At 32.4% G+C, this 10578-nt stretch overlaps 1 pseudogene; it reads left to right on the top strand.

The window, feature by feature from the left end:
* The first annotated feature begins 691 nt into the window (after positions 1 to 691).
* LOC150102689 (cysteine-rich venom protein 6 pseudogene) lies at positions 692 to 2179 on the top strand (annotated as a pseudogene).
* The last annotated feature ends 8399 nt before the right edge of the window (positions 2180 to 10578 follow it).

The following is a 10578-nucleotide window of genomic DNA, read 5'->3' on the forward strand; positions in this document are numbered from 1 at the left end:
CAGTCGTTTATAGTAAAGTATATATAACCACATTCGATTAATACTTGCATAAAATATTTCCCCCAAAATAATTTTTCCCTTGCTGAATCTCCTTGCTCTTACCTGTTTAAAGTTTTGAGAACGTAAGTATTGATTTTTGATATAATACTTTCTGCAAATTTGAAACAGCAAAATATAATGAATTTCATTATATTTCAAATTTTCATTATACACAGATTATAAAATGACAGCTATCGTTTTACGTCAATTTTTATTTCCATTGGCCTTCAAAAGTATGCTTCAAAAGCATACTTTTGAAGGATTTATGAATTTGGGTCCGAAAATGGGACAATGAGTATGACTACCAGTTTATGCATTCAAATTACTTCGTCAAAATTCTTACTTTCACTACAGGTAATAAATAGTTATTTTCAGCTTTATTAAAATCAACACTAATTAAATTTGTGTGCATCCTTTTATAGTTATCTCCCTGAATTGGAGATAATTCCTATTGAGTGGTGAATGAGTATTAATGCTTGTTGGACGGCATGTTTAAACAAGAGCGCATAAGCATAAATTATTCAGTTTACTGAATTGCGTCACTGATAGTGCAAACCTCATTCTTAGTTTACTTTCAATTTTAGAAATTATTTTAAAGACTAAGCACCTAGATTTGTTATAAAATGTAAATATCTTTATATTGTAGCCAAATTTTCGACTCGCAATGTATGCCATTCTTGTACTTGTTGCTGTTGCTTCGCTTTCTGCTCCCTGCTGGGCTCAAAGTAAGTGATTTTAGAATTCTAAAAAAAAAAAAAAGGAAAAAAAAAGAAACTGGTTAATTAGGCATTGGGATTAACGTGAAGATTAACGAAGTCTATCCTCCTTGAAAGCTAAGATTCATCTCTCGAACGACTTCACCTATGAAAAATCTGTATATAAAATAATTTGATGTAAGCTAGATATTTCCTTTTTAATCCCAGTGCCTGATAAATTATGCATGATTATAAATTCAAATGAATATATTGAGGAAAGAAGGAAGAACATTAATGATTAATTCTGAGTAAGCTACTTGCTATAATACATTCACATATTTTTATTTATTTATATAAAAAAATAAGTATTCAGTGTATCGTACTGATCACGTAGTAGTACAATAAAAGGTGTACTAATAAAAGTACAATAAAAGTTGAGATTTAAGATTTTGTGGGATATATAATTTACTTAATGCATAGATTTCGCTGAATATTTTTTCTTCTCTTTGTAAATGCACCGTGTCCCGCAGTAAATGTAAAACTTGCTTGTTTTTAAATGCTTCTTTTTTCACTTTAATGTTCTATCATAAGTAGAAATTATTTCTATTCAATGTTTTTAAAATGGGGCATTTAATGAAGTTAGTTTTCATAGAAAATTAAATCCGTTAATGACGAAGGAAAAAATATCCACTTCAGTACTTGTTTTAGATTTCTTTCATATCCAATCAAATATCTGTCGTATTACTCAGTGGAATAGTTTTATAATTAATCAGCTAACTTCCGACCGTCAGTTCAAATGATGATCATGCTATTGAGTCACTTTTACCCAAGTGATGAATATCTTATTACATTCCATTACTTCATATAATCTAATGTTAGCAAAGACTCTGCACATTCCTTCTCCATATGAAATTAGAACCCTTGAAGGAACTCGGGATTATGAATTGCATAATGACATTTGCATGTCATTATGCAATTTATAATGAATATTTACTTAACATCTTGAAAAAATGAAAGTAACATAAAAGAGGCATGCGTTTTCATCATATATTTTTATCCATCTTAGCCACGGGTAGAAATCTAATAATTCTAATATACTAATATTAATATAAAGAAATCTTCCTGTTTGGAAGAAGTTTGGCAAATGAATTTTGTAGAAGATAATCCTTTTTAAATTAAATATTTAAAAAATACAAATGATGCCTTAAAGGTATTGTCGAAAATATCACTAACCACGGACTTTTCTCTTTCTTGTAGAATGTCAGTGTCCTCTTCCCGAACAACAGTACAACGAATGTGGTACTGCCTGCCCTTTGACATGCGATAACTACAACGAGACAGAAATAATCTGCGAGCAAATTTGCGTTCCAGGATGTTTTTGCATGAAGGGATTTGTCAGAGACAAGTGTGGGAATTGCATCTGTCCTTCACAATGTCCACAATAAAATTCAGTCAATTAATTATTTTGTTGCATCATAAGAAATAATTATTATTTCAGACTGTGTATTTTAATAGGATTAACTCTTTATATCTGGTGTGAAAACTTTGTAGAATAGTTTTAAATAAAGTATTTCCAGAAAACTTGACATGAATCTATGTTTAGTCATCAGTTAAAAATCCGAAACGGCAACAGAAGTCCAAAGATTATATATATATATATATATATATATATATATATATATATATATATAGAAAGTAAAATTGCTTAAAATTCCTTGGTATCTTTAACAATATATATATATACACACACACACACCTCCCCCATGAAGCCTAGGCTCCCCCCCCCCCCAAGTTGCTGGCTGGTAGGCCAGTTCTCCTTGATTTCTCATGACTCGAATTTTGAAAACTCGAAACGGGTTCCGTCCCCCCTGGCGCCTACGGCACCCAACCCCCCCGAGTTCCGGATGTGTTGGCCGGTTCTCCTTGAATTCTGATGATTCGAATTTTGAAGACTCGAAAGCGGGGGGGTTCCCTCCCCCTCTCCCGGCGCCCAACCCCCCGAGTTCTGGACTGGTAGGCCGGTTCTTCTTGAATTCTGATGACTCGAATTTTGAAGACTCGACAATCAGGGTAGCCCATGAGTTTCAAAACGTTTCAAATTACTTGACAAAAAACGTGACACAAAAACGTTACAAAAAAAGTCTTATCATTTTATATTATAGAGTAGATATATACATACATACACATACAAGTATATTTATTCGATTTCTTTTTGCGGAAGTTTGACTTCCTGAAATAAAGAGTAATATTTTAAAACGGAGAATGTACATGTAGATGTAAGTTGATTGAATTCTAATGTCTATGCTAATGATTAAGCTAATAAAATACTAATAATGAAACATAAATAAATAAATGAAATGCAAAAATTTAAACCGGCTGATTTTATTTATAAGATTCCAAACCAAATGGATAGGAAAATAAATAATACGCACTAAGCATATTGGCCGAATACAAACTACACTATGCCACAAAGTGAAACAGTTCGCGAGAGACAGAAAATGCTTGGTTTTCTCGTCTTCGTGAATGTACGATTTGAAGACGAAATACCAGAACGTACCGTGAGAGAGAAAGAGAAATCGAGAGAATATGGTTTAAAAGAAAAAGGAAACAACCATTTCCCATCGAATTCGCAAAGTAACTAACGCATGCGAGAAGAACAGAAATTCCTGAAAATGAAGTTTTTAGGAATTCTGAACTATTCTAACCTCTAAATACAATTAAAAAAATGCTTTACAATTACAGAAGTGACTCGAGCACGGATTATTCGCAGGCGTTAACAATATTTGAATTAATAATCACTTTCATTCTATGAGATGATTCAGTTAGGAAACTTATTCAAGTATTCGGCAGATCATTTGTTGAATGCTAGCACTCGCTAACATTCATATTGATATCAATAAACAGTTTATGCGCGCGGAGGTGTGGGAAAGGAAATTTCTTTACTATCTCAGACTAAGAAAATACTGAAGAATTTTGCAACGAATTTGTGTTTTAAATATACTTGACATTACCGAACTCGTTTTAGACACATCATTAACAGAGCTATGTGTGAAATATGCTGTGCTTCAGCATATTTCACACATAGCTCTCTTTAGGAGGCATGCATGCATGCCCAATAGTGTAATGGGCATGGTAATTTTCTGGATAATTCCAATTAAGCCATTGAGAGGGTTGAAAACAGAGTTTTTTTTTTTTTTTTTTTTTTAACTTGTCACTGCTTAGCGGCGTATGCTCTAGTGCTACAGAGTATTATTGAAGGTGAAAAGAAATTGCACATGCGTGTAAGTCTATCACAAAGTAAGCGTTATATTTTAGAAATAAGCCATTTCCTCCATAACTATATATAAAAAACACAGTATTATTGTGAAAATTCAATTATTAACACTAATACTGAGTCAACCCTACCATTGGAAAGTGCCGCATTAAAATACTAGAAAAATGCTTATATTAGCGCAAAAACGCCAGAAAATATCAGCTGTGAAAGGTTCGAGTTCTATGACTTGGTCCTAATTTTCTTTTACAGTTCCTTCTATCAGTTACTTCAGACATGTTGGCCGTTATATTTTCTTACTACATTTCAGCACTCCAATATATGCCGAGTAATTTTTGGTGTTATTAACTTTTTTCTATTAATCACACACACGAGAAGTTGCAGAGCCTATAAGTACTGGTTCAATACACTGGCTGGGATTAAGAATGAAGAAATCTATTGGTATTACTTTGAATAGCTTGAGGTTGAATTTCTTCGGATATACTTCAATGTGAAGGTTAATGAGAATAAAGATTGAATACAGAAGAATAGAAGTAGCAGGTTTGGTGAATTAGCAATTGAACTGTAAATGGACATCAGGTAGCTGTTGCTCTTGCTGTTATAGATTTAGCAGAAAATATTGGGCTGAGAGAATGATTGCTCCTAATTCTGATGATCAGCTCCAAAACAATGTGAACCCCAAAAATCTATGAGACTCACTTGGGAGCGTAAGTAGGAGAGTGTTCGTCTGTTAGCTGACCTGCTGACGTCACGAATTTTCAGAGTTTTTGGCGCACGACCTCAAATACGCGTGTATTATTTTCTAGTTCGGCTGACTTTGGATGTGACAGTAAACATAAATGCCCTTTATGATAAAGGAATTAATATTTTGTATAAAGTTCGGAAATTAATGTCATTAAAACAAAAAGACACTCTAGGAAGTGCAGATAATTGAATGTTAAGAAATACATCAATGACAATACAAGAAACATTTTCTCAAGAAGCCAGCTTGGTTGGTAGAGTGGTTAACATACCCACTCTCTAACAGGCTACTGGTTTGATACCCATTGTGGGCATGGATGTCTCATGCCATTGTCTGTAGGCAGATTTATTTCATCTCCCGGTTATTGGAAGCCAGAACAGAAGTGACTTGAACCCTTCCCTAGGGACTAAACATGGAACTTAAAGTTTCATGTTTAGTCCCTAGGGAAGGATTTCGGAACTATGTAAAAAATAATTAAAAAATATATAAAATTGATAAAAAAACAAATAAAAATTCTTAGATTACCTACTGTAACGAAATATACTTGCAACGTTTCATCGATGGGGGTCGTATAAAAAAATAAAAATAAAATACGCAGGACCGATGGAAGTTTTAAGGCAAGAAATCCGAGTCCTTGGATTAAAAAAAAATAATAGAACACTTAATCAGATAATCAAAGTAAAATTTGCATAAATTAAATTAGACATATTTTGATAAATAACAAAAACAGTCAATTTCAGATAAGGCATTACTTATTTCTATGTTTCCATTTCGAAAAGAATAAATCAATTTAAAATATATCAATAAAAGTATATTTCTTCTCCCATTATTTCATAAACGTATCATCATACTGAAGATTTTTACTGAAGTTATTGCACACTTTTCAGAGTAAAAGGACTTCTAAACCAATATTTTTTTCTTAACTTCCAAACCTGAAATTAATTATAAAAGCGTTCATTTTTACTATTGTTTCCTACAACAGTATTTTCAAGTACACCTTTAAACAAAGGAGTTTAACATAAAACTAATTAATCCCCTTGTGTAGATGGCAATAATATTTTACTATGTGACTGGGATAATGTCGGAATATATCGTTTTCTCGAATTTTTCGAAGTCGGAGACGTACAAAACGATATTTTCTCGATTATACATGCACCAAGATGTAAGTGAAAAATCATATTTAAGAAAGTTAAGAGTCTCGCGTCATAGACACTGAAGAGAACAGATTTCAGTCTGTCGAATATATTTTTAAATACAACGTGAGCAATTTAGGAAGTTGGTAATATTTTTATATGTTCAGTGTCAACTACTCAAAAATGAGTGCAATTTTGTAAATGAACTGTGTGATTTGTTTATCGATCAAACCTCAACGATATCACTGAACTAGTATATTAATACATGAATGAGAATATTGTTAAAATAATGTGCAGTAAAATGATGTCATCGGCCACTGTAGTACACCTATGCCATTCGACAAAAAAGTTGAACACTGATCTTAACTCATTTCTGGTTAGTATGACGAAATATTAATAATCTCAATATTCGTATAACGAAAATATCATTTATCAAGACTCACTGCAACCACTAAGCTCCCCCATTCTCATCAACTTATGCTGCTTGCCGGTGTTTCCATGAGTACAGTTTTATACTATTTGAAACGTGAATTTTGTACTAACATTCCGCAGTATCTGAATGTTTTTTAGACTAACAAAAACAATGTTTCGCACAGCTAGTTTGTTACATTTAAAATAGTGAGCAAAAGTTAGTCAAGCGAAATTGCTCAGTGAAAATTTTAGCGAGAATGTGATTTTAATAGACGCCCTAATTAAAGATCGGTTATTTTATTGTGACATTAAACCTTTAATATTATTTTAACAGTTAAAAGTATTAAATAAACATTAATATGCTATAATATATATCTTCAACTTTTGCCGCCATCTTCAAAATGCCACTTTATTATTTTGATAATACCTTCTACTAATTTTCGGTAGACGTAAACGTTACTTGAATTAAAAGTTTCATTAATTACTAATTTCAGAAATTAATTGAAGCTGTATAGATCTTCATGATGTCCACTGCCAAGAACGGTTTCTCCTTTGATTGTCAAATGGAAGCGAACGGAAATCAACTGTTTAGACAACATGAAAAACAAAACAACAAAAAAAAACAATTTCTGTACAAACAAGTCAAAACCAATTTTTACGAAATTATTTCATTTAACAGTTACTCTTTGCTGCTTTAAAAAACAGTAAAGAGATTTAATGGTCAAATATTTTCTGATTTTAATTAAACGATTCTACAATGTACAGTGCAATAACTAGTGAAAACTGCTGAAAGAAGAACTATTTAAATATTTGTAAGATAAATCAGTCTCTATAAAAGCAAAGTATGTCATCAATAACCTTATCGGATCATTTCGGAAATTAATATGTTCATCTATTTTAGGGTGAAATATAAGAAACGAATGATGTTTGTTGAAACTTGAATACCTACATGTGAAAAAAGTTGATGTTGACACACACACACACACTTCAAATATTAAGTGCAGCTTCCTCGTAAATCACAACTATTTTCTGTTCTCTACTTCGTATATCCTACTCTTAATACGGTGATGTCGAGTTATTCAAAATGTACAAAGTCCATTCTCTCATCTGCTCTTGCTTTTTATTCTCTAAATTTGGATTCGAATGGCATTTTCTACGTCCAAAGGAGTTTGAATAGATTAATTAGAAAAGAAAGTGGGATAGCCTTCGAAGTCGGTTACAAAAGCAGTGCGAAAAAGCTTTCAGCAATAGTTGCATCTCAGAATTTTGATCATGACGAGCTTAATTCCTTTGAATTAAGTTCGTCATGATCAAAATTCTTACTTGGAAGAGAGGAAACGTGCATTAAACGTACAAGTAAAATCTGTTTGTCTAATTATTTCATAGTCCACTTAAAATTCGTTCTTTCCTCTTGTTCGCAAAATATTGTAAGCAGAAACATTATTTAAACGAAACATCACCTGTAAACATAACTTTGTTTCTCCTGCCTTGATGCTAATTATTATTAAGCTTTGATATTGCTGTTTAAAGGATTTTTATATATATATATATATATATATATATTTGTTATATATAACAGTAAGAAGACTTTCCATCTGTTGTATGTTCGAGGTGAAGATTTCGCTTTTTTTCTTTTCTTTTTTTTTTTTTTGACTCGCCACGTTTACCTTCTAATCGATAACTAATTTCCTCCTCCTTATACGTATATTAGGCCTAGTGGCATTACATTCGTATTAGGCATAGTCTATTACGATTTGAAACCGCGATCATCTCGAGGATAAGATGGTTAACCCTTTGACTTCCCATATGTCTTATGTCTGTAGTTTCCGGGTGAGAAAAAAAACAAAACAAAAAAACCTACCTCCATATGAGACTGGCTAATTCACTTTTAGTCGAAAGAGACCAGATAAGGGTTCCTCACGTCTTGGACGGGAATCAAACCAACGTGTTCCAATCAAAGGGCTTCGTCTATACCGACAGATCTATGGAGGCTCCGATAACTAATTTGTCTTCTGCAAAACATGCTTTTAAGGAACATAATCTGGGTTGGGAGGGGACTTCCTTTCTTTATGTACAAATATCAAATAAAAAACCTCCCTAGCTCCATATCGACGATGCAGTTCTGAAAAGTAGAGTTCGAATCCAAACTTGAAGCAAATAATCATTATAAAGGGAATTATAACTGTAGGCAACTTAGCTGGTCTCACTCAGCCCAATTCAACAGGAACAGTACGCTATCGAGATAGAAATAATCGCCTGTGAGAGAACTGATTAGTTTTCTAGGATGCCAAGATATTTTCATTGACAGGCCATGAAGCCTAATACGTAAGAGGAAAATGAATAGAAAATATGGAATGATAACATTCTGTAAGGCATCAAAGTGTTACCGATAAAGAGAATGAAATAAACATCAAAATTAATTGCATTTCGTACATTTGGGATGCGTTTTTTTTTCTTTCTGAAAACATACATAGTTCAGATATTTCATTTGTCCTCTTTTTAACTCCACAGCATATATTAACGGATATATTAAACAGAAACTAAATAAAAACGGGTATTATGACTAATTTACAGTATAGAATCGATACGTAATTTTTTTTGCATCGTCTATCATCAGATATCTGCTACAGAAATCGTGTTTAAAATATATGGCGATATATTTAGATGCGTTATATATTTCACAGAATAATACTGCACTGTTAGTAGTTGAGACTGTATTAGGAAACGCCCATAAATCTATAGATAAATCTATTTCCATGAAAATGCTCTAATAAAGATTCTTATTCAGGCACGAATATATTTCATCACATCACACTAAACTAATTAGTAATGTTGGGCAAGAGAACTCCACTTAATGGCCTTCACTATATCGAATGATTTATGATATTATTTCACCACACCAATACATGAAATCACAAAAGCGTGCAAGGTCTCCAGAATAAATTTGCTGTGAAATAATATTGGCAAAGAATGTCAATAAACTTAGAAGTGATGCCTCTCAGGATAAAAAAAAAAAAAAAGTGATCGAAAGCTCTTAAGAGCCTGCATTTGATTATAACGAAATAAATATTTAATAAGTGAATTTTAAATTACATAAAATTCACTTATAATTGTTTTCCATGCAAGTAAGAATGACTCGAATTAAGACTGCTTTTCATTCTTTGCAGTGCTGTTGGTTGCTATAAAATGAACAAAACAGCACTGCAAGTTGCGAAGCTTACCCTAATGATTGAGTGGAATCTGAGCAGACGTTACAGCAGTCTTATCGTTATAGAGCAATCTCGGTAAACAGCACACACACACCAAGAAACAATACTTAAATGCTGCCGTTTGACAAAACCGATTTGAATATTTAAAAAATTTTGAAAGGGCTTATTCTCACTGAATGAAGACCAAAAAAAAAAAAAGTCTGCTAAAATCTCCCTTTCATATGCAGTTAACTTATATCACTGCATTTCTCTACATTCTTTTCATTTGCCTTTACAGTTTGGGCGGTGCATTCAATTCAAGGACGTTCACACATATCTTTGTGATAAAAAAATTATCATACATGACAGTATGTAAGGCTAGAAGGAAAGGAAGAAGATTACTAAAACTGTATCTAAATATCGGAAGTTGCAATCATCCAAAATCACATTTCTTTGCTGACATTCACTTAAAATTTTATTTTTTTGTTTCCAAATGCTTCTTCCATGCGGCAGTTAGTTTGATATGAATACAATTATGATTGTCCTGCCTTATATCTTGCAAAAGTTTTAGTTAAGACAGTAATGGTTGGTCTATATCATTGCATAACCATTGAAGTCTGTCTATTCTATGGGAGATCACAGTTAAAATGTATCGGTAAACTTCTTTCCAGTCAAAAAAAGAACAAAAGCCTCTTTTTTTTTGACTAAATGTTCAAAGGGTATAAGTGAACCTGCTTTTGAGAATGTTCTCAAAAGCAGGTTCACTTATACCCTTTGAACATTTACAAACTCTTCCAAATATGTTGACATCTGTTTAAAGTTATGAGGGTTTACTGAAAATACACACAATGTGAATTTACACTTGCATATTTTTCTGAAAGCATACGAAGTTCGGACATTTCACGCCATCACTTTTTTTTAACTCATATTTAGGTACAATAATTAGAATTTATGAGATACATCGCGTGATCAAATTTATGATTTAAAAAAAAAAAAACGGTACGCAATTTCTATATCGTATAATATCTGAAGGCCTAGGAGTTTCCCACTATAAAAGTCGTTTTAATGATATAAATTCACGTAAATCATAATACCAGAG

The sequence above is a fragment of the Typopeltis vanoorti genome, chromosome 10 (assembly GCF_054136105.1).
Source record: "Typopeltis vanoorti isolate ZY-2024b chromosome 10, IOZ_Tvanoo_1.0, whole genome shotgun sequence".
NCBI lineage: Eukaryota > Metazoa > Arthropoda > Arachnida > Uropygi > Thelyphonidae > Typopeltis > Typopeltis vanoorti.